The following is a 21,888-nucleotide window of genomic DNA, read 5'->3' as shown; positions in this document are numbered from 1 at the left end:
CCCGTAACCCAGATGTCGATGGATCGAAATCACTCTCTGCTATCAAGGTAGGTTTTGGCAAGTACCCCAGTGGCCTAATGGATAAGGCACTGGCCTTCTAAGCCAGGGATTGTGGGTTCGAGTCCCATCTGGGGTGGATGAAGGCAGTTTGGGAAAGAAGAAGAGAGTTCATGTAACAAAGATGTTGAAGCCATTGTATTTTTAGAAATGAAGTGCAAATAGGGATTAAAAAAAGGATACTTTCATGGGCATCTCTCTGGGCCCTTCGTGATTCTTTTTTTTTATCTGCTTCTATCAGTTCGTATAGGTCATGCTGATCACACAGTGCCACAGTGGCCTAAGAAACTGGCCTCCTAATCCATGTATTGTGAGTTCAAGTATTATTTTGGGGTGCCTTAAAGTGGAGTGATGAAGTGGAAGTATGCTGGGCAGTTAACCCAGTGATTTATGGATCGAAACCATCCTCTTCTATACAGTTTGTTTTCAGCAAACAGAAATATAAAAACTGCCATAACCCAGAGGTCGATGGATGCCTAAAAAACTGACCTCCAAGCCAGAGATTGTGAGTTTAAGTCTTCTCAGGGGTGGCTGAAAACAGAGTGTCCCAGCGGAAGCATGCTGGGCCCATAACCTAGAGGTCTATGGATGGAAACCATCCTCTGCTAACAATCTTTGTTTTTAGAAATGAATTGCAACCAGCGATCAAAAAAAGCTAAATATCATGGGCATGTCTCAGTGTCCTTCGTCATTCTAATTTTTTACTGTTTCTATCAGTTCGTATAGGTCATGCTGATTACACCATGCCCCAGTGGCCTAAAAAACTGGCCTCCCAAGCCAGGGATTGTGAGTGTAAGTCTTATCAGTGGCGGATGAAAGCACAGTGTCCTAGCGGAAGCGTGCTGGGCCCCTAACCCAGAGGTCTATGGATCGAAACCATCCTCTGCAATCCATTTTTATTTTTAGAAATGAATTGCAACCATAAATAAAAAATAGCATAATTTCATGGGCATGTCTCAGTTCCCTCTGTGATTCTTTGTTTGACTGCTTCTGTCAGTTTGTATAGGTCACACTGATTACAGAGGCGCAGCAGAAGCGTGATGGCCCCGTAACCCAGATGTCGATGGATCGAAATCACTCTCTGCTATCAAGGTAGGTTTTGGCAAGTACCCCAGTGGCCTAATGGATAAGGCACTGGCCTTCTAAGCCAGGGATTGTGGGTTCGAGTCTCATCTAGGGTGGATGAAGGCAGTTTGGGAAAGAAGAAGAGAGTTCATGTAACCCAGAGGTCTATGGATCGAAACCATCCTCTGAAATCCATTTTTATTTTTAGAAATTAATTGCAAACATAAATAAAAAATAGCATAATTTCATGGGCATGTCTCAGTTCCCTCTGTGATTCTTTGTTTGACTGCTTCTGTCAGTTTGTATAGGTCACACTGATTACAGAGCCGCAGCGGAAGCGTGATGGCCCCGTAACCCAGAGGTCGATGGATCGAAATCACTCTCTGCTATCAAGGTAGGTTTTGGCAAGTACCCCAGTGGCCTAATGGATAAGGCACTGGCCTTCTAAGCCAGGGATTGTGGGTTCGAGTCTCATCTGGGGTGGATGAAGGCAGTTTGGGAAAGAAGAAGAGAGTTCATGTAACAAAGATGTTGAAGCCATTGTATTTTTAGAAATGAAGTGCAAATAGGGATTAAAAAAAGGATACTTTCATGGGCATCTCTCTGTGCCCTTCGTGAATCTTTTTTTTTATCTGCTTTTATCAGTTCGTATAGGTCATGCTGATCACACAGTGCCACAGTGGCCTAAGAAACTGGCCTCCTAATCCATGTATTGTGAGTTCAAGTATTATTTTGGGGTGCCTTTAAGTGGAGTGATGAAGTGGAAGTATGCTGGGCAGTTAACCCAGTGATTTATGGATCGAAACCATCCTCTTCTATCCAGTTTGTTTTCAGCAAACAGAAATATAAAAACTGCCATAACCCAGAGGTCGATGGATGCCTAAAAAACTGACCTCCAAGCCAGAGATTGTGAGTTTAAGTCTTCTCAGGGGTGGCTGAAAACAGAGTGTCCCAGCGGAAGCATGCTGGGCCCATAACCTAGAGGTCTATGGATGGAAACCATCCTCTGCTAACAATCTTTGTTTTTAGAAATGAATTGCAACCAGCGATCAAAAAAAGCTAAATATCATGGGCATGTCTCAGTGTCCTTCGTCATTCTAATTTTTTACTGTTTCTATCAGTTCGTATAGGTCATGCTGATTACACCATGCCCCAGTGGCCTAAAAAACTGGCCTCCCAAGCCAGGGATTGTGAGTGTAAGTCTTATCAGTGGCGGATGAAAGCACAGTGTCCCAGCGGAAGCGTGCTGGGCCCGTAACCCTGAGGTCTATGCATCGAAACCATCCTCTGCAATCCATTTTTATTTTTAGAAATGAATTGCAACCATAAATAAAAAATAGCATAATTTCATGGGCATGTCTCAGTTCCCTCTGTGATTCTTTGTTTGACTGCTTCTGTCAGTTTGTATAGGTCACACTGATTACAGAGGCGCAGCAGAAGCGTGATGGCCCAGTAACCCAGATGTCGATGGATCGAAATCACTCTCTGCTATCAAGGTAGGTTTTGGCAAGTACCCCAGTGGCCTAATGGATAAGGCACTGGCCTTCTAAGCCAGGGATTGTGGGTTCGAGTCCCATCTGGGGTGGATGAAGGCAGTTTGGGAAAGAAGAAGAGAGTTCATGTAACAAAGATGTTGAAGCCATTGTATTTTTAGAAATGAAGTGCAAATAGGGATTAAAAAAAGGATACTTTCATGGGCATCTCTCTGGGCCCTTCGTGAATCTTTTTTTTTATCTGCTTCTATCAGTTCGTATAGGTCCTGCTGATCACACAGTGCCACAGTGGCCTAAGAAACTGGCCTCCTAATCCATGTATTGTGAGTTCAAGTATTGTTTTGGGGTGCCTTTAAGTGGAGTGATGAAGTGGAAGTATGCTGGGCAGTTAACCCAGTGATTTATGGATCGAAACCATCCTCTTCTATCCAGTTTGTTTTCAGCAAACAGAAATATAAAAACTGCCATAACCCAGAGGTCGATGGATGCCTAAAAAACTGACCTCCCAAGCCAGAGATTGTGAGTTTAAGTCTTCTCAGGGGTGGCTGAAAACAGAGTGTCCCAGCGGAAGCATGCTGGGCCCATAACCCAGAGGTCTATGGATGGAAACCATCCTCTGCTAACAATCTTTATTTTTAGAAATTAATTGCAACCAGCGATCAAAAAAAGCTAAATATCATGGGCATGTCTCAGTGCCCTTCGTCATTCTAATTTTTTACTGTTTCTATCAGCTCGTATAGGTCATGCTGATTACACCATGCCCCAGTGGCCTAAAAAACTGGCCTCCCAAGCCAGGGATTGTGAGTGTAAGTATTATCAGTGGCGGATGAAAGCAGAGTGTCCCAGCGGAAGCGTGCTGGGCCCATAACCCAGAGGTCTATGGATCGAAACCATCCTCTGCAATCCATTTTTATTTTTAGAAATGAATGGCAAACATAAATAAAAAATAGCATAATTTCATGGGCATGTCTCAGTGCCCTCTGTGATTCTTTGTTTGACTGCTTCTGTCCATTTGTATAGGTCACACTGATTACAGAGGCGCAGCGGAATCGTGATGGCCCCGTAACCCAGAGGTCTATGGATCGAAACCATCCTCTGCAATCCATTTTTATTTTTAGAAATGAATTGCAACCATAAATAAAAAATAGCATAATTTCATGGGCATGTCTCAGTTCCCTCTGTGATTCTTTGTTTGACTGCTTCTGTCAGTTTGTATAGGTCACACTGATTACAGAGGCGCAGCGGAAGCGTGATGGCCCCGTAACCCAGAGGTCGATTGATCGAAATCACTCTCTGCTATCAAGATAGACTTTGACAAGTACCCCAGTGGCCTAATGGATAAGGCACTGGCCTTCTAAGCCAGGGATTGTGGGTTCGAGTCCCATCTGGGGTGGATGAAGGCAGTTTGGGAAAGAAGAAGAGAGTTCATGTAACAAAGATGTTGAAGCCATTGTATTTTTAGAAATGAAGTGCAAATAGGGATTAAAAAAAGGATACTTTCATGGGCATCTCTCTGTGCCCTTCGTGATTCTTTTTTTTATCTGCTTCTATCAGTTCGTATAGGTCATGCTGATCACACAGTGCCACAGTGGCCTAAGAAACTGGCCTCCTAATCCATGTATTGTGAGTTCAAGTATTATTTTGGGGTGCCTGAAAGTGGAGTGATGAAGTGGAAGTATGCTGGGCAGTTAACCCAGTGATTTATGGATCGAAACCATCCTCTTCTATCCAGTTTGTTTTCAGCAAACAGAAATATAAAAACTGCCATAACCCAGAGGTCGATGGATGCCTAAAAAACTGACCTCCCAAGCGAGAGATTGTGAGTTTAAGTCTTCTCAGGGGTGGCTGAAAACAGAGTGTCCCAGCGGAAGCATGCTGGGCCCATAAACCAGAGGTCTATGGATGGAAACCATCCTCTGCTAACAATCTTAATTTTTAGAAATTAATTGCAACCAGCGATCAAAAAAAGCTAAATATCATGGGCATGTCTCAGTGCCCTTCGTCATTCTAATTTTTTACTGTTTCTATCAGTTCGTATAGGTCATGCTGATTACACCATGCCCCAGTGGCCTAAAAAACTGGCCTCCCAAGCCAGGGATTGTGAGTGTAAGTCTTATCAGTGGCGGATGAAAGCACAGTGTCCCAGCGGAAGCGTGCTGGGCCCGTAACCCAGAGGTCTATGCATCGAAACCATCCTCTGCAATCCATTTTTATTTTTAGAAATGAATTGCAACCATAAATAAAAAATAGCATAATTTCATGGGCATGTCTCAGTTCCCTCTGTGATTCTTTGTTTGACTGCTTCTGTCAGTTTGTATAGGTCACACTGATTACAGAGGCGCAGCAGAAGCGTGATGGCCCCGTAACCCAGATGTCGATGGATCGAAATCACTCTCTGCTATCAAGGTAGGTTTTGGCAAGTACCCCAGTGGCCTAATGGATAAGGCACTGGCCTTCTAAGCCAGGGATTGTGGGTTCGAGTCCCATCTGGGGTGGATGAAGGCAGTTTGGGAAAGAAGAAGAGAGTTCATGTAACAAAGATGTTGAAGCTAGTGTTTTTTTAGAAATGAAGTGCAAATAGGGATTAAAAAAAGGATACTTTCATGGGCATCTCTCTGTGCCCTTCGTGAATTTTTTTTTTTATCTGCTTTTATCAGTTCGTATAGGTCATGCTGATCAGACAGTGCCACAGTGGCCTAAGAAACTGGCCTCCTAATCCATGTATTGTGAGTTCAAGTATTATTTTGGGGTGCCTTTAAGTGGAGTGATGAAGTGGAAGTATGCTGGGCAGTTAACTCTCTCGGGTATGTGGGACGATTTCGTCCCACCTACGTAACAGCTACTGAAATTCCAGTGGCGCGATTTTTGAATCGTTAGAAATACTATTACTTCAATTTCTCAAACATATGACTATTTTACGGCTATTTAAAGACAAGAATCTCGTTAATCTAACCCCACTGTCCGATTTCAAAAAGGCTTTACAACGAAAGCAAAACATTAGATTATGTCAGCAGAGTGCCCAGCCAGAAAAAATCAGACAGCCATTTTTCAAGCTAGCATATAATGTCACAAAAACCCAAACCACAGCTAAATGCAGCACTAACCTTTGATGATCTTCATCAGATGACACACCTAGGACATTGTGTTATACAATACATGCATGTCTGTTCAATCAAGTTCATATTTATATCAAAAAACAGCTTTTTGCATTAGCATGTGACGTTCAGAAAACGCATAACCCCCGGCAAACTTCCGTTGAATTTACTAACAGTTTGCTAAATTACTCACGATAAACGTTCACAAAAAGCATAACAATTATTTTAAGAATTATAGATACATTACTCCTCTATGCACTCGATATGTCCGATTTTAAAATAGCTTTTCGGATGAAGCACATTTTGCAATAATCTAAGTACATAGCCCGGCATTACAGGGCTAGCTATTTAGATACCCACCCAGGTCAGCATCCACCAAAATCACATTTCCTATAAGAAAAATGTTCTTACCTTGCTTGTTCTTCATCAGAATACACTGCCAGGACTTCTACTTCAATAACAAATGTTGGTTTGGTCCCAAATAATCCATCGTTATATCCAAACAGCGACGTTTTGTTCGTGAGTTCTAGAATGCTTCTTCACGGTCCCGCGCATGGCGCGTTGGCTTGTCAAAAATGTCTAACTATTCCATTACCGTACTTCGAAGCATGTCAACCGCTGTTTAAAACCAATTTTTATGCCATTCAACTCGTAGATTAGTGATAATATTCCGACCGGGAGTATGCATTGAGCCTAAACAGCCGAATAAAATTTCTCCTCAGAAGCGACTCATGCACGAGCATCATTCAAAGGTCCTCGGAGCATCCACTTACAAAAGGCGATAATCTGTTTCAACCTGAGGCTCCCTCGTAAACCTTCAGTTATTTCGCGGGCTCTGAGAGCCTATTGGAGCCCTGGGAATTGTCACGTTACAGCTAAGATCCTTACTTTTCAATAAAAAGATGCAAGACGCACGACTCCTTGTCAGACAGGGTACTTCCTGCTTGAAACCTTGTCAGGTTTTTGCCTGCCATAGGAGTTCTGTTATACTCACAGACACCATTCAAACAGTTTTAGAAAATTCAGAGTGTTTTCTATCCAAACCTGAACAATAATATGCATATTCTAGCTTCTGAGTTGGTGTAGGAGGCAGTTAAAAATGGGAACATATTTTTTCCAAAATTCTCAATACTGCCCCCTACCCCAAACAGGTTAACCCAGTGATTTATGGATCGAAACCATCCTCTTCTATCCAGTTTGTTTTCAGCAAACAGAAATATAAAAACTGCCATAACCCAGAGGTCGATGGATGCCTAAAAAACTGACCTCCAAGCCAGAGATTGTGAGTTTAAGTCTTCTCAGGGGTGGCTGAAAACAGAGTGTCCCAGCGGAAGCATGCTGGGCCCATAACCTAGAGGTCTATGGATGGAAACCATCCTCTGCTAACAATCTTTGTTTTTAGAAATGAATTGCAACCAGCGATCAAAAAAAGCTAAATATCATGGGCATGTCTCAGTGTCCTTCGTCATTCTAATTTTTTACTGTTTCTATCAGTTCGTATAGGTCATGCAGATTACACCATGCCCCAGTGGCCTAAAAAACTGGCCTCCCAAGCCAGGGATTGTGAGTGTAAGTCTTATCAGTGGCGGATGAAAGCACAGTGTCCTAGCGGAAGCGTGCTGGGCCCGTAACCCAGAGGTCTATGCATCGAAACCATCCTCTGCAATCCATTTTTATTTTTAGAAATGAATTGCAACCATAAATAAAAAATAGCATAATTTCATGGGCATGTCTCAGTTCCCTCTGTGATTCTTTGTTTGACTGCTTCTGTCAGTTTGTATAGGTCACACTGATTACAGAGGCGCAGCAGAAGCGTGATGGCCCCGTAACCCAGATGTCGATGGATCGAAATCACTCTCTGCTATCAAGGTAGGTTTTGGCAAGTACCCCAGTGGCCTAATGGATAAGGCACTGGCCTTCTAAGCAAGGGATTGTGGGTTCGAGTCCCATCTGGGGTGGATGAAGGCAGTTTGGGAAAGAAGAAGAGAGGTCATGAAACAAAGATGTTGAAGCTAATTTTTTTTAGAAATGAAGTGCAAATAGGGATTAAAAAAAGGATACTTTCATGGGCATCTCTCTGGGCCCTTCGTGAATGTTTTTTTTTATCTGCTTTTATCAGTTCGTATAGGTCATGCTGATCACACAGTGCCACAGTGGCCTAAGAAACTGGCCTCCTAATCCATGTATTGTGAGTTCAAGTATTATTTTGGGGTGCCTTAACGTGGAGTGATGAAGTGGAAGTATGCTGGGCAGTTAACCCAGTGATTTATGGATTGAAACCATCTTCTTCTATCCAGTTTGTTTTCAGCAAACAGAAATATAAAAACTGCCATAACCCAGAGGTCAATGGATGCCTAAAAAACTGACCTCCCAAGCCAGAGATTGTGAGTTTAAGTCTTCTCAGGGGTGGCTGAAAACAGAGTGTCCCAGCGGAAGCATGCTGGGCCCATAACCCAGAGGTCTATGGATGGAAACCACCTCTGCTAACAATCTTTATTTTTAGAAATTAATTGCAACCAGCGATCAAAAAAAGCTAAATATCATGGGCATGTCTCAGTGCCCTTCGTCATTCAAATTTTTTACTGTTTCTATCAGTTCGTATAGGTCATGCTGATTACACCATGCCCCAGTGGCCTAAAAAACTGGCCTCCCAAGCCAGGGATTGTGAGTGTAAGTCTTATCAGTGGCAGATGAAAGCACAGTGTCCCAGCGGAAGCGTGCTGGGCCCGTAACCCAGAGGTCTATACATCGAAACCATCCTCTGCAATCCATTTTTATTTTTAGAAATTAATTGCAACCTTAAATAAAAAATAGCATAATTTCATGGGCATGTCTCAGTTCCCTCTGTGATTCTTTGTTTGACTGCTTCTGTCAGTTTGTATAGGTCACACTGATTACAGAGGCGCAGCAGAAGCGTGATGGCCCCGTAACCCAGAGGTCGATGGATCGAAATCACTCTCTGCTATCAAGGTAAGTTTTGGCAAGTACCCCAGTGGCCTAATGGATAAGGCACTGGCCTTCTAAGCCAGGGATTGTGGGTTCGAGTCCCATCTGGGGTGGATGAAGGCAGTTTGTGAAAGAAGAAGAGAGTTCATGTAACAAAGATGTTGAAGCTATTGTATTTTTAGAAATGAAGTGCAAATAGGGATTAAAAAAAGGATACTTTCATGGGCATCTCTCTGTGCCCTTCGTGATTGTTTTTTTTTATCTGCTTCTATCAGTTCGTATAGGTCATGCTGATCACACAGTGCCACAGTGGCCTAAGAAACTGGCCTCCTAATCCATGTATTGTGAGTTCAAGTATTATTTTGGGGTGCCTTAAAGTGGAGTGATGAAGTGGAAGTATGCTGGGCAGTTAACCCAGTGATTTATGGATCGAAACCATCCTCTTCTATCCAGTTTGTTTTCAGCAAACAGAAATATAAAAACTGCCATAACCAAGAGGTCGATGGATGCCTAAAAAACTGACCTCCCAAGCCAGAGATTGTGAGTTTAAGTCTTCTCAGGGGTGGCTGAAAACAGAGTGTCCCAGCGGAAGCATGCTGGGCCCATAACCCAGAGGTCTATGGATGGAAACCATCCTCTGCTAAAAATCTTTATTTTTAGAAATTAATTGCAACCAGCGATCAAAAAAAGCTAAATATCATGGGCATGTCTCAGTGCCCTTCGTCATTCAAATTTTTTACTGTTTCTATCAGCTCGTATAGGTCATGCAGATTACACCATGCCCCAGTGGCCTAAAAAACTGGCCTCCCAAGCCAGGGATTGTGAGTGTAAGTCTTATCAGTGGCGGATGAAAGCACAGTGTCCTAGCGGAAGCGTGCTGGGCCCGTAACCCAGAGGTCTATGCATCGAAACCATCCTCTGCAATCCATTTTTATTTTTAGAAATGAATTGCAACCATAAATAAAAAATAGCATAATTTCATGGGCATGTCTCAGTTCCCTCTGTGATTCTTTGTTTGACTGCTTCTGTCAGTTTGTATAGGTCACACTGATTACAGAGGCGCAGCAGAAGCGTGATGGCCCCGTAACCCAGATGTCGATGGATCGAAATCACTCTCTGCTATCAAGGTAGGTTTTGGCAAGTACCCCAGTGGCCTAATGGATAAGGCACTGGCCTTCTAAGCAAGGGATTGTGGGTTCGAGTCCCATCTGGGGTGGATGAAGGCAGTTTGGGAAAGAAGAAGAGAGGTCATGAAACAAAGATGTTGAAGCTAATTTTTTTTAGAAATGAAGTGCAAATAGGGATTAAAAAAAGGATACTTTCATGGGCATCTCTCTGGGCCCTTCGTGAATGTTTTTTTTTATCTGCTTTTATCAGTTCGTATAGGTCATGCTGATCACACAGTGCCACAGTGGCCTAAGAAACTGGCCTCCTAATCCATGTATTGTGAGTTCAAGTATTATTTTGGGGTGCCTTAACGTGGAGTGATGAAGTGGAAGTATGCTGGGCAGTTAACCCAGTGATTTATGGATTGAAACCATCCTCTTCTATCCAGTTTGTTTTCAGCAAACAGAAATATAAAAACTGCCATAACCCAGAGGTCAATGGATGCCTAAAAAACTGACCTCCCAAGCCAGAGATTGTGAGTTTAAGTCTTCTCAGGGGTGGCTGAAAACAGAGTGTCCCAGCGGAAGCATGCTGGGCCCATAACCCAGAGGTCTATGGATGGAAACCACCTCTGCTAACAATCTTTATTTTTAGAAATTAATTGCAACCAGCGATCAAAAAAAGCTAAATATCATGGGCATGTCTCAGTGCCCTTCGTCATTCTAATTTTTTACTGTTTCTATCAGTTCGTATAGGTCATGCTGATTACACCATGCCCCAGTGGCCTAAAAAACTGGCCTCCCAAGCCAGGGATTGTGAGTGTAAGTCTTATCAGTGGCAGATGAAAGCACAGTGTCCCAGCGGAAGCGTGCTGGGCCCGTAACCCAGAGGTCTATACATCGAAACCATCCTCTGCAATCCATTTTTATTTTTAGAAATTAATTGCAACCTTAAATAAAAAATAGCATAATTTCATGGGCATGTCTCAGTTCCCTCTGTGATTCTTTGTTTGACTGCTTCTGTCAGTTTGTATAGGTCACACTGATTACAGAGGCGCAGCAGAAGCGTGATGGCCCCGTAACCCAGAGGTCGATGGATCGAAATCACTCTCTGCTATCAAGGTAAGTTTTGGCAAGTACCCCAGTGGCCTAATGGATAAGGCACTGGCCTTCTAAGCCAGGGATTGTGGGTTCGAGTCCCATCTGGGGTGGATGAAGGCAGTTTGTGAAAGAAGAAGAGAGTTCATGTAACAAAGATGTTGAAGCTATTGTATTTTTAGAAATGAAGTGCAAATAGGGATTAAAAAAAGGATACTTTCATGGGCATCTCTCTGTGCCCTTCGTGATTGTTTTTTTTTATCTGCTTCTATCAGTTCGTATAGGTCATGCTGATCACACAGTGCCACAGTGGCCTAAGAAACTGGCCTCCTAATCCATGTATTGTGAGTTCAAGTATTATTTTGGGGTGCCTTAAAGTGGAGTGATGAAGTGGAAGTATGCTGGGCAGTTAACCCAGTGATTTATGGATCGAAACCATCCTCTTCTATCCAGTTTGTTTTCAGCAAACAGAAATATAAAAACTGCCATAACCAAGAGGTCGATGGATGCCTAAAAAACTGACCTCCCAAGCCAGAGATTGTGAGTTTAAGTCTTCTCAGGGGTGGCTGAAAACAGAGTGTCCCAGCGGAAGCATGCTGGGCCCATAACCCAGAGGTCTATGGATGGAAACCATCCTCTGGTAAAAATCTTTATTTTTAGAAATTAATTGCAACCAGCGATCAAAAAAAGCTAAATATCATGGGCATGTCTCAGTGCCCTTCGTCATTCTAATTTTTTACTGTTTCTATCAGCTCGTATAGGTCATGCAGATTACACCATGCCCCAGTGGCCTAAAAAACTGGCCTCCCAAGCCAGGGATTGTGAGTGTAAGTCTTATCAGTGCCGGATGAAAGCACAGTGTCCTAGCGGAAGCGTGCTGGGCCCGTAACCCAGAGGTCTATGCATCGAAACCATCCTCTGCAATCCATTTTTATTTTTAGAAATGAATTGCAACCATAAATAAAAAATAGCATAATTTCATGGGCATGTCTCAGTTCCCTCTGTGATTCTTTGTTTGACTGCTTCTGTCAGTTTGTATAGGTCACACTGATTACAGAGGCGCAGCAGAAGCGTGATGGCCCCGTAACCCAGATGTCGATGGATCGAAATCACTCTCTGCTATCAAGGTAGGTTTTGGCAAGTACCCCAGTGGCCTAATGGATAAGGCACTGGCCTTCTAAGCAAGGGATTGTGGGTTCGAGTCCCATCTGGGGTGGATGAAGGCAGTTTGGGAAAGAAGAAGAGAGGTCATGAAACAAAGATGTTGAAGCTAATTTTTTTTAGAAATGAAGTGCAAATAGGGATTAAAAAAAGGATACTTTCATGGGCATCTCTCTGGGCCCTTCGTGAATGTTTTTTTTTATCTGCTTTTATCAGTTCGTATAGGTCATGCTGATCACACAGTGCCACAGTGGCCTAAGACACTGGCCTCCTAATCCATGTATTGTGAGTTCAAGTATTATTTTGGGGTGCCTTAAAGTGGAGTGATGAAGTGGAAGTATGCTGGGCAGTTAACCCAGTGATTTATGGATTGAAACCATCCTCTTCTATCCAGTTTGTTTTCAGCAAACAGAAATATAAAAACTGCCATAACCAAGAGGTCGATGGATGCCTAAAAAACTGACCTCCCAAGCCAGAGATTGTGAGTTTAAGTCTTCTCAGGGGTGGCTGAAAACAGAGTGTCCCAGCGGAAGCATGCTGGGCCCATAACCCAGAGGTCTATGGATGGAAACCATCCTCTGCTAAAAATCTTTATTTTTAGAAATTAATTGCAACCAGCGATCAAAAAAAGCTAAATATCATGGGCATGTCTCAGTGCCCTTCGTCATTCTAATTTTTTACTGTTTCTATCAGCTCGTATAGGTCATGCTGATTACACCATGCCCCAGTGGCCTAAAAAACTGGCCTCCCAAGCCAGGGATTGTGAGTGTAAGTCTTATCAGTGGCGGATGAAAGCAGAGTGTCCCAGCGGAAGCGTGCTGGGCCCATAACCCAGAGGTCTATGGATCGAAACCATCCTCTGCAATCCATTTTTATTTTTAGAAATGAATGGCAAACATAAATAAAAAATAGCATAATTTCATGGGCATGTCTCAGTGCCCTCTGTGATTCTTTGTTTGACTGCTTCTGTCAATTTGTATAGGTCACACTGATTACAGAGGCGCAGCGGAATCGTGATGGCCCCGTAACCCAGAGGTCTATGGATCGAAACCATCCTCTGCAATCCATTTTTATTTTTAGAAATGAATTGCAACCATAAATAAAAAATAGCATAATTTCATGGGCATGTCTCAGTTCCCTCTGTGATTCTTTGTTTGACTGCTTCTGTCAGTTTGTATAGGTCACACTGATTACAGAGGCGCAGCGGAAGCGTGATGGCCCCGTAACCCAGAGGTCGATGGATCGAAATCACTCTCTGCTATCATGATCAGTTTTGGCAAGTACCCCAGTGGCCTAATGGATAAGGCACTGGCCTTCTAAGCCAGGGATTGTGGGTTCGAGTCCCATCTGGGGTGGATGAAGGCAGTTTGCGAAAGAAGAAGAGAGTTCATGTAACAAATATGTTGAAGCCATTGTACTTTTAGAAATGAAGTGCAAATAGGGATTAAAAAAAGGATACTTTCATGGGCATCTCTCTGTGCCCTTCGTGATTCTTTTTTTTATCTGCTTCTATCAGTTCGTATAGGTCATGCTGATCACACAGTGCCACAGTGGCCTAAGAAACTGGCCTCCTAATCCATGTATTGTGAGTTCAAGTATTATTTTGGGGTGCCTTAAAGTGGAGTGATGAAGTGGAAGTATGCTGGGCAGTTAACCCAGTGATTTATGGATTGAAACCATCCTCTTCTATCCATTTTTTTTCAGCAAACAGAAATATAAAAACTGCCATAACCCAGAGGTCGATGGATGCCTAAAAAACTGACCTCCTAAGCCAGAGATTGTGAGTTTAAGTCTTCTCAGGGGTGGCTGAAAACCGAGTGTCCCAGCGGAAGCATGCTGGGCCCATAACCCAGAGGTCTATGGATGGAAAACATCCTCTGCTAACAATATTTATTTTTAGATATTAATTGCAACCAGCGATCAAAAAAAGCTAAATATCATGGGCATGTCTCAGTGCCATTCGTCATTCAATTTTTTTTACTGTTTCTATCAGTTCGTATAGGTCATGCTGATTACACCATGCCCCAGTGGCCTAAAAAACTGGCCTCCCAAGCCAGGGATTGTGAGTGTAAGTCTCATCAGTGGCGGATGAAAGCAGTGTGTCCCATCGGAAGCGTTCTGGGCCCATAACCCAGAGGTCTATGGATCGAAACCATCCTCTGCAATCCATTTTTATTTTTAGAAATTAATTGCAAACATAAATAAAAAATAGCATAATTTCATGGGCATGTCTCAGTTCCCTCTGTGATTCTTTGTTTGACTGCTTCTGTCAGTTTGTATAGGTCACACTGATTACAGAGGCGCAGCGGAAGCGTGATGGCCCCGTAACCCAGAGGTCGATGGATCGAAATCACTCTCTGCTATCAAGGTAAGTTTTGGCAAGTACCCCAGTGGCCTAATGGATAAGGCACTGGCCTTCTAAGCCAGGGATTGTGGGTTCGAGTCCCATCTGGGGTGGATGAAGGCAGTTTGTGAAAGAAGAAGAGAGTTCATGTAACAAAGATGTTGAAGCTATTGTATTTTTAGAAATGAAGCACAAATAGGGATTAAAAAAAGGATACTTTCATGGGCATCTCTCTGGGCCCTTCGTGATTGTTTTTTTTTATCTGCTTCTATCAGTTCGTATAGGTCATGCTGATCACACAGTGCCACAGTGGCCTAAGAAACTGGCCTCCTAATCCATGTATTGTGAGTTCAAGTATTATTTTGGGGTGCCTTAAAGTGGAGTGATGAAGTGGAAGTATGCTGGGCAGTTAACCCAGTGATTTATGGATTGAAACCATCCTCTTCTATCCATTTTTTTTCAGCAAACAGAAATATAAAAACTGCCATAACCCAGAGGTCGATGGATGCCTAAAAAACTGACCTCCTAAGCCAGAGATTGTGAGTTTAAGTCTTCTCAGGTTTGGCTGAAAACAGAGTGTCCCAGCGGAAGCATGCTGGGCCCATAACCCAGAGGTCTATGGATGGAAAACATCCTCTGCTAATAATCTTTATTTTTAGAAATGAATTGCAACCAGCGATCAAAAAAAGCTAAATATCATGGGCATGTCTCAGTGTCCTTTGTCATTCAAATATTTTACTGTTTCTATCAGTTTGTATAGGTCATGCTGATTACATCATGCCCCAGTCACCTAAAAAACTGGCCTCCCAAGCCAGGGATTGTGAGTGCAAGTCTTATCAGTGGCGGATGAAAGCAGAGTGTCCCAGCTGAAGCGTGCTGGGCCCCTAACCCAGAGGTCTATGGATCGAAACCATCCTCTGCAATCCATTTTTATTTTTAGAAATTAATTGCAAACATAAATAAAAAATAACATAATTTCATGGGCATGTCTCAGTTCCCTCTGTGATTCTTTGTTTGACTAATTCTGTCAGTTTGTATAGGTCACACTGATTACAGAGGCGCAGCGGAAGCGTGATGGCCCCGTAACCCAGAGGTCGATGGATCGAAATCACTCTCTGCTATCAAGATCAGTTTTGGCAAGTACCCCAGTGTCCTAATGGATAAGGCACTGGCCTTCTAAGCCAGGGATTGTGGGTTTGAGTCCCATCTGGGGTGGATGAAGGCAGTTTGGGAAAGAAGAAGAGAGTTCATGTAACAAAGATGTTGAAGTCATCGTATTTTTAGAAATGAAGTGCAAATAGGGATTAAAAAAAGGATACTTTCATGGGCATCTCTCTGTGCCCTTCGTGATTGTTTTTTTTATCTGCTTCTATCAGTTCGTATAGGTCATGCTGATCACACAGTGCCACAGTGGCCTAAGAAACTGGCCTCCTAATCCATGTATTGTGAGTTCAAGTATTATTTTGGGGTGCCTTAAAGTGGAGTGATGAAGTGGAAGTATGCTGGGCAGTTAACCCAGTGATTTATGGATTGAAACCATCCTCTTCTATCCAGTTTGTTTACAGCAAACAGAAATATAAAAACTGCCATAACCCAGAGGTCGATGGATGCCTAAAAAACTGACCTCCTAAGCCAGAGATTGTGAGTTTAAGTCTTCTCAGGGGTGGCTGAAAACCGAGTGTCCCAGCGGAAGCATGCTGGGCCCATAACCCAGAGGTCTATGGATGGAAACCATCCTCTGCTAACAATATTTATTTTTAGATATTAATTGCAACCAGCGGTCAAAAAAAGCTAAATATCATGGGCATGTCTCAGTGCCATTCGTCATTCAATTTTTTTTACTGTTTCTATCAGTTCGTATAGGTCATGCTGATTACACCATGCCCCAGTGGCCTAAAAAACTGGCCTCCCATGCCAGGGATTGTGAGTTTAAGTCTTGTCAGGGGCGGCTGCAGAGTTTCCCAGCGGAAGCGTGCTGGGCCCCTAACCCAGAGGTCGATGGATGGAAACCATCCTCTGCTGTCCAGTTATATTTTTAGCAATGAAGTGCAAACATAAATGAAAAAAAGCATAATTTCATGGGCATTTCTCGTTGCCTTCCATTATATATTTTCCTTACTGCTTCTATCAGTTTGTATAGGTGAAGCTATCTTCACAGTGCCCCAGTGGCCTAATGGATAAGGCACTGGCCTCCTAAGCCAGGGATTGAGGGTTCGAGTCCCTTCTGGGGTGGGTTGAAGCAGTGCGGTGCTGTAGAAACGTGCTGGGCCCAGAGGTCGATGAACTGAAGCCATCCTCAGCTCGCAAATTTTTATTTTTACAAATTAATTGCAACCAGCGATCAAAAAAAGCAAAATATCATGGGCTTGTCTCAGTGCCCTACGTGATTCTTTTTTTTACTGTTTCTATAAGATCGTATAGGTCATGCTATAACACCATGCCCCAGATGCCTAAAAAAATGGCCTCCCATGCCAGGGATTGTGAGTTTAAGTCTTCTCAGGGGTGGCTGAAAACAGAGTGTCCCAGCGGAAGCGTGCTGGGCCCATAACCCAGAGGCCTATAGATCGAAACCATTCTCTGCGATCCATTTTAATTTTCAGAAATTAAACTGCAACCAGGGATTAAAAAAAGCATAATATAAATGGCATGTCTCAATGCCCTATGCGGGTTGAAGCAGAGTGGCGCTGCGTCAACGTGCTGGGCCCGTAACCCAGAGGTCTATGAATGAAACCATCCTCTGCTAAAAATCTTTATTTTTAGAAATTAATTGCAACCAGCGATCAAAAAAAGCTAAATATCATGGGCATGTCTCAGTGCCCTTCCTCATTCAAATGTTTTACTGTTTCTATCAGTTCGTATAGGTCATGCTGATTACACCATGCCCCAGTGGCCTAAGAAACTGGCCTCCTAATCCATGTATTGTGAGTTCAAGTATTATTTTGGGGTGCCTTAAAGTGGAGTGATGAAGTGGAAGTATGCTGGGCAGTTAACCCAGTGATTTATGGATTGAAACCATCCTCTTCTATCCAGTTTGTTTTCAGCAAACAGAAATATAAAAACTGCCATAACCCAGAGGTCGATGGATGCCTAAAAAACTGACCTACCAAGCCAGAGATTGTGAGTTTAAGTCTTCTCAGGGGTGGCTGAAAACAGAGTGTCCCAGCGGAAGCATGCTGGGCCCATAACCCAGAGGTCTATGGATGGAAACCATCCTCTGCTAACAATATTTATTTTTACATATTAATTGCAACCAGCAATCAAAAAAATCTAAATATCATGAGCATGTCTCAGTGCCCTTTGTCATTCAATTTTTTTTACTGTTTCTATCAGTTCGTATAGGTCATGCTGATTACACCATGCCCCAGTGGCCTAAAAAACTGGCCTCCCAAGCCAGGGATTGTGAGTGTAAGGCTTATCAGTGGCGGATGAAAGCAGAGTGTCCCAGCGGAAGCGTGCTGGGCCCCTAACCCAGAGGTCTATGGATCGAAACCATCCTCTGCAATCCATTTTTATTTTTAGAAATTAATTGCAAACATAAATGAAAAATAGCATAATTTCATGGGCATGTCTCAGTTCCCTCTGTGATTCTTTGTTTGACTGCTTCTGTCAGTTTGTATAGGTCACACCGATTACAGAGGCGCAGCGGAAGCGTGATGGCCCCGTAACCCAGATGTCGATGGATCGAAATCACTCTCTGCTATCAAGGTAGGTTTTGGCAAGTACCCCAGTGGCCTAATGGATAAGGCACTGGCCTTCTAAGCAAGGGATTGTGGGTTCGAGTCCCATCTGGGGTGGATGAAGGCAGTTTGGGAAAGAAGAAGAGAGTTCATGTAACAAAGATGTTGAAGCCATTGTATTTTTAGAAATGAAGTGCAAATAGGGATTAAAAAAAGGATACTTTCATGGGCATCTCTCTGTGCCCTTCGTGATTCTTTTTTTTTATCTGCTTCTATCAGTTCGTATAGGTCATGCTGATCACACAGTGCCACAGTGGCCTAAGAAACTGGCCTCCTAATCCATGTATTGTGAGTTCAAGTATTATTTTGGGGTGCCTTAAAGTGGAGTGATGAAGTGGAAGTATGCTGGGCAGTTAACCCAGTGATTTATGGATCGAAACCATCCTCTTCTATCCAGTTTGTTTTCAGCAAACAGAAAAATAAAAACTGCCATAACCCAGAGTTCGATGGATGCCTAAAAAACTGACCTCCCAAGCCAGAGATTGTGAGTTTAAGTCTTCTCAGGGGTGGCTGAAAACAGAGTGTCCCAGCGGAAGCATGCTGGGCCCATAACCTAGAGGTCTATGGATGGAAACCATCCTCTGCTAACAATCTTTGTTTTTAGAAATGAATTGCAACCAGCGATCAAAAAAAGCTAAATATCATGGGCATGTCTCAGTGTCCTTCGTCATTCTAATTTTTTACTGTTTCTATCAGTTCGTATAGGTCATGCTGATTACACCATGCCCCAGTGGCCTAAAAAACTGGCCTCCCAAGCCAGGGATTGTGAGTGTAAGTCTTATCAGTGGCGGATGAAAGCACAGTGTCCCAGCGGAAGCGTGCTGGGCCCGTAACCCAGAGGTCTATGCATCGAAACCATCCTCTGCAATCCATTTTTATTTTTAGAAATGAATTGCAACCATAAATAAAAAATAGCATAATTTCATGGGCATGTCTCAGTTCCCTCTGTGATTCTTTGTTTGACTGCTTCTGTCAGTTTGTTTAGGTCACACTGATTACAGAGGCGCAGCAGAAGCGTGATGGCCCCGTAACCCAGATGTCGATGGATCGAAATCACTCTCTGCTATCAAGGTAGGTTTTGGCAAGTACCCCAGTGGCCTAATGGATAAGGCACTGGCCTTCTAAGCCAGGGATTGTGGGTTCGAGTCCCATCTGGGGTGGATGAAGGCAGTTTGTGAAAGAAGAAGAGAGTTCATGTAACAAAGATGTTGAAGCTAATGTTTTTTTAGAAATGAAGTGCAAATAGGGATTAAAAAAAGGATACTTTCATGGGCATCTCTCTGGGCCCTTCGTGAATCTTTTTTTTTATCTGCTTCTATCAGTTCGTATAGGTCATGCTGATCACACAGTGCCACAGTGGCCTAAGAAACTGGCCTCCTAATCCATGTATTGTGAGTTCAAGTATTATTTTGGGGTGCCTTTAAGTGGAGTGATGAAGTGGAAGTATGCTGGGCAGTTAACCCAGTGATTTATGGATCGAAACCATCCTCTTCTATCCAGTTTGTTTTCAGCTAACAGAAATATAAAAACTGCCATAACCCAGAGGTCGATGGATGCCTAAAAAACTGACCTCCAAGCCAGAGATTGTGAGTTTAAGTCTTCTCAGGGGTGGCTGAAAACAGAGTGTCCCAGCCGAAGCATGCTGGGCCCATAACCTAGAGGTCTATGGATGGAAACCATCCTCTGCTAACAATTTTTATTTTTAGAAATTAATTGCAACCAGCGATCAAAAAAAGCTAAATATCATGGACGTGTCTCAGTGCCCTACGTGATTCTTTTTTTTACTGTTTCTATCAGTTCGTATAGGTCATGCTATAACACCATGCCCCAGATGCCTAAAAAACTGGCCTCCCATGCCAGGGATTGTGAGTGGAAGTCTTATCAGTGGCGGATGAAAGCAGAGTGTCCCAGCGGAAGCGTGCTGGGCCCATAACCCAGAGGTCTATGGATCGAAACCATCCTCTGCAATCCATTTTTATTTTCAGAAATTAACTGCAACCAGGGATAAAAAAAAGCATAATATCAATGGCATGTCTCAGTTCCCTCCGTGGGTTGAAGCAGAGTGGCGCTGCGGAAACGTGATGGGCCCAGAGGTTGATGGATGAAACCATCCTCTGCTAACAATCTTAATTTTTAGAAATGAATTGCAACCAGCGATCAAAAAAAGCTAAATATCATGGGCATGTCTCAGTGCCCTCCGTGGGTTGAAGCAGAGTGGCGCTGCGGAAACGTGATGGGCCCAGAGGTTGATGGATGAAACCATCCTCTGCTAACAATCTTTATTTTTAGAAATGAATTGCAACCAGCGATCAAAAAAAGCTAAATATCATGGGCATGTCTCAGTGCCCTACGTGATTCTTTTTTTTACTGTTTCTATCAGTTCGTATAGGTCATGCTATAACACCGTGCCCCAGATGCCTAAAAAACTGGCCTCCCATGCCAGGGATTGTGAGTTTAAGTCTTGTCAGGGGTGGCTGAAAACAGAGTTTCCCAGCGGAAGCGTGCTGGGCCCATAACCCAGAGGTCGATGGATGGAAACCATCCTCTGCTATCCAGATTTATTTTTAGCAATGAAGTGCAAACATAAATGAAAAAAAGCATAATTTCATGGGCATTTCTCATTGCCTTCCATTATATATTTTCCTTAGTGCTTCTATCAGTTTGTATAGGTCATGCTAACTTCACAGTGCCCCAGTGGCCTAATGGATAAGGCACTGGCCTCCTAAGCCAGGGATTGAGGGTTCGAGTCCCTTCTGGGGTGGGTTCAAGCAGAGTGGCGCTGTGGAAACGTGCTGGGCCCAGAGGTCGATGAACTGAAGCCATCCTCAGCTTGCAATTTTTATTTTTAGAAATTAATTGCAACCAGCGATCAAAAAAAGCTAAATATCATGGGCGTGTCTCAGTGCCCTACGTGATTCTTTTTTTTACTGTTTCTATCAGTTCGTATAGGTCATGCTATAACACCATGCCCCAGATGCCTAAAAAACTGGCCTCCCATGCCAGGGATTGTGAGTGGAAGTCTTATCAGTGGCGGATGAAAGCAGAGTGTCCCAGCGGAAGCGTGCTGGGCCCATAACCCAGAGGTCTATGGATCGAAACCATCCTCTGCAATCCATTTTTATTTTCAGAAATTAACTGCAACCAGGGATAAAAAAAAGCATAATATCAATGGCATGTCTCAGTTCCCTCCGTGGGTTGAAGCAGAGTGGCGCTGCGGAAACGTGATGGGCACAGAGGTTGATGGATGAAACCATCATCTGCTAACAATCTTAATTTTTAGAAATGAATTGCAACCAGCGATCAAAAAAATCTAAATATCATGGGCATGTCTCAGTGCCCTCCGTGGGTTGAAGCAGAGTGGCGCTGCGGAAACGTGATGGGCCCAGAGGTTGATGGATGAAACCATCCTCTGCTAACAATCTTTATTTTTAGAAATTAATTGCAACCAGCGATCAAAAAAAGCTAAATATCATGGGCATGTCTCAGTGCCCTACGTGATTCTTTTTTTTACTGTTTCTATCAGTTCGTATAGGTCATGCTATAACACCATGCCCCAGATGCCTAAAAAACTGGCCTCCCATGCCAGGGATTGTGAGTGGAAGTCTTATCTGTGGCGGATGAAAGCAGAGTGTCCCAGCGGAAGCGTGCTGGGCCCATAACCCAGAGGTCTATGGATTGAAACCATCCTCTGCAATCCATTTTTATTTTCAGAAATTAACTGCAACCAGGGATAAAAAAAAGCATAATATCAATGGCATGTCTCAGTGCCCTCCGTGGGTTGAAGCA

General features: G+C 43.3%; 17 non-coding genes across 17 annotated transcripts; all 17 read left to right on the top strand.

The window, feature by feature from the left end:
* The first annotated feature begins 63 nt into the window (after positions 1-63).
* trnar-ucu (transfer RNA arginine (anticodon UCU)) lies at positions 64-136 on the top strand. Its single transcript has one exon. It is a non-coding gene; the product is annotated as a tRNA-Arg (tRNA).
* Positions 137-1,165: 1,029 nt separating this feature from the next.
* trnar-ucu (transfer RNA arginine (anticodon UCU)) lies at positions 1,166-1,238 on the top strand. Its single transcript has one exon. It is a non-coding gene; the product is annotated as a tRNA-Arg (tRNA).
* Positions 1,239-1,532: 294 nt separating this feature from the next.
* trnar-ucu (transfer RNA arginine (anticodon UCU)) lies at positions 1,533-1,605 on the top strand. The gene has a single exon. It is a non-coding gene; the product is annotated as a tRNA-Arg (tRNA).
* Positions 1,606-2,634: 1,029 nt separating this feature from the next.
* On the top strand, positions 2,635-2,707 carry trnar-ucu (transfer RNA arginine (anticodon UCU)). Its single transcript has one exon. It is a non-coding gene; the product is annotated as a tRNA-Arg (tRNA).
* A 1,228-nt stretch (positions 2,708-3,935) lies between these two features.
* Positions 3,936-4,008, top strand: trnar-ucu (transfer RNA arginine (anticodon UCU)). The gene has a single exon. It is a non-coding gene; the product is annotated as a tRNA-Arg (tRNA).
* Positions 4,009-5,037: 1,029 nt separating this feature from the next.
* Positions 5,038-5,110, top strand: trnar-ucu (transfer RNA arginine (anticodon UCU)). Its single transcript has one exon. It is a non-coding gene; the product is annotated as a tRNA-Arg (tRNA).
* Positions 5,111-7,595: 2,485 nt separating this feature from the next.
* Positions 7,596-7,668, top strand: trnar-ucu (transfer RNA arginine (anticodon UCU)). Its single transcript has one exon. It is a non-coding gene; the product is annotated as a tRNA-Arg (tRNA).
* Positions 7,669-8,696: 1,028 nt separating this feature from the next.
* On the top strand, positions 8,697-8,769 carry trnar-ucu (transfer RNA arginine (anticodon UCU)). The gene has a single exon. It is a non-coding gene; the product is annotated as a tRNA-Arg (tRNA).
* A 1,030-nt stretch (positions 8,770-9,799) lies between these two features.
* trnar-ucu (transfer RNA arginine (anticodon UCU)) lies at positions 9,800-9,872 on the top strand. Its single transcript has one exon. It is a non-coding gene; the product is annotated as a tRNA-Arg (tRNA).
* A 1,028-nt stretch (positions 9,873-10,900) lies between these two features.
* Positions 10,901-10,973, top strand: trnar-ucu (transfer RNA arginine (anticodon UCU)). The gene has a single exon. It is a non-coding gene; the product is annotated as a tRNA-Arg (tRNA).
* Positions 10,974-12,003: 1,030 nt separating this feature from the next.
* Positions 12,004-12,076, top strand: trnar-ucu (transfer RNA arginine (anticodon UCU)). Its single transcript has one exon. It is a non-coding gene; the product is annotated as a tRNA-Arg (tRNA).
* Positions 12,077-13,303: 1,227 nt separating this feature from the next.
* On the top strand, positions 13,304-13,376 carry trnar-ucu (transfer RNA arginine (anticodon UCU)). The gene has a single exon. It is a non-coding gene; the product is annotated as a tRNA-Arg (tRNA).
* A 1,029-nt stretch (positions 13,377-14,405) lies between these two features.
* On the top strand, positions 14,406-14,478 carry trnar-ucu (transfer RNA arginine (anticodon UCU)). The gene has a single exon. It is a non-coding gene; the product is annotated as a tRNA-Arg (tRNA).
* A 2,046-nt stretch (positions 14,479-16,524) lies between these two features.
* On the top strand, positions 16,525-16,597 carry trnar-ccu (transfer RNA arginine (anticodon CCU)). Its single transcript has one exon. It is a non-coding gene; the product is annotated as a tRNA-Arg (tRNA).
* Positions 16,598-18,086: 1,489 nt separating this feature from the next.
* Positions 18,087-18,159, top strand: trnar-ucu (transfer RNA arginine (anticodon UCU)). Its single transcript has one exon. It is a non-coding gene; the product is annotated as a tRNA-Arg (tRNA).
* Positions 18,160-19,189: 1,030 nt separating this feature from the next.
* On the top strand, positions 19,190-19,262 carry trnar-ucu (transfer RNA arginine (anticodon UCU)). Its single transcript has one exon. It is a non-coding gene; the product is annotated as a tRNA-Arg (tRNA).
* A 1,528-nt stretch (positions 19,263-20,790) lies between these two features.
* Positions 20,791-20,863, top strand: trnar-ccu (transfer RNA arginine (anticodon CCU)). Its single transcript has one exon. It is a non-coding gene; the product is annotated as a tRNA-Arg (tRNA).
* The last annotated feature ends 1,025 nt before the right edge of the window (positions 20,864-21,888 follow it).

The sequence above is a fragment of the Salmo trutta genome, chromosome 8 (genome assembly GCF_901001165.1).
Source record: "Salmo trutta chromosome 8, fSalTru1.1, whole genome shotgun sequence".
Classification (NCBI taxonomy): domain Eukaryota; kingdom Metazoa; phylum Chordata; class Actinopteri; order Salmoniformes; family Salmonidae; genus Salmo; species Salmo trutta.
This window is presented reverse-complemented; position numbering and strand designations above follow the sequence as displayed.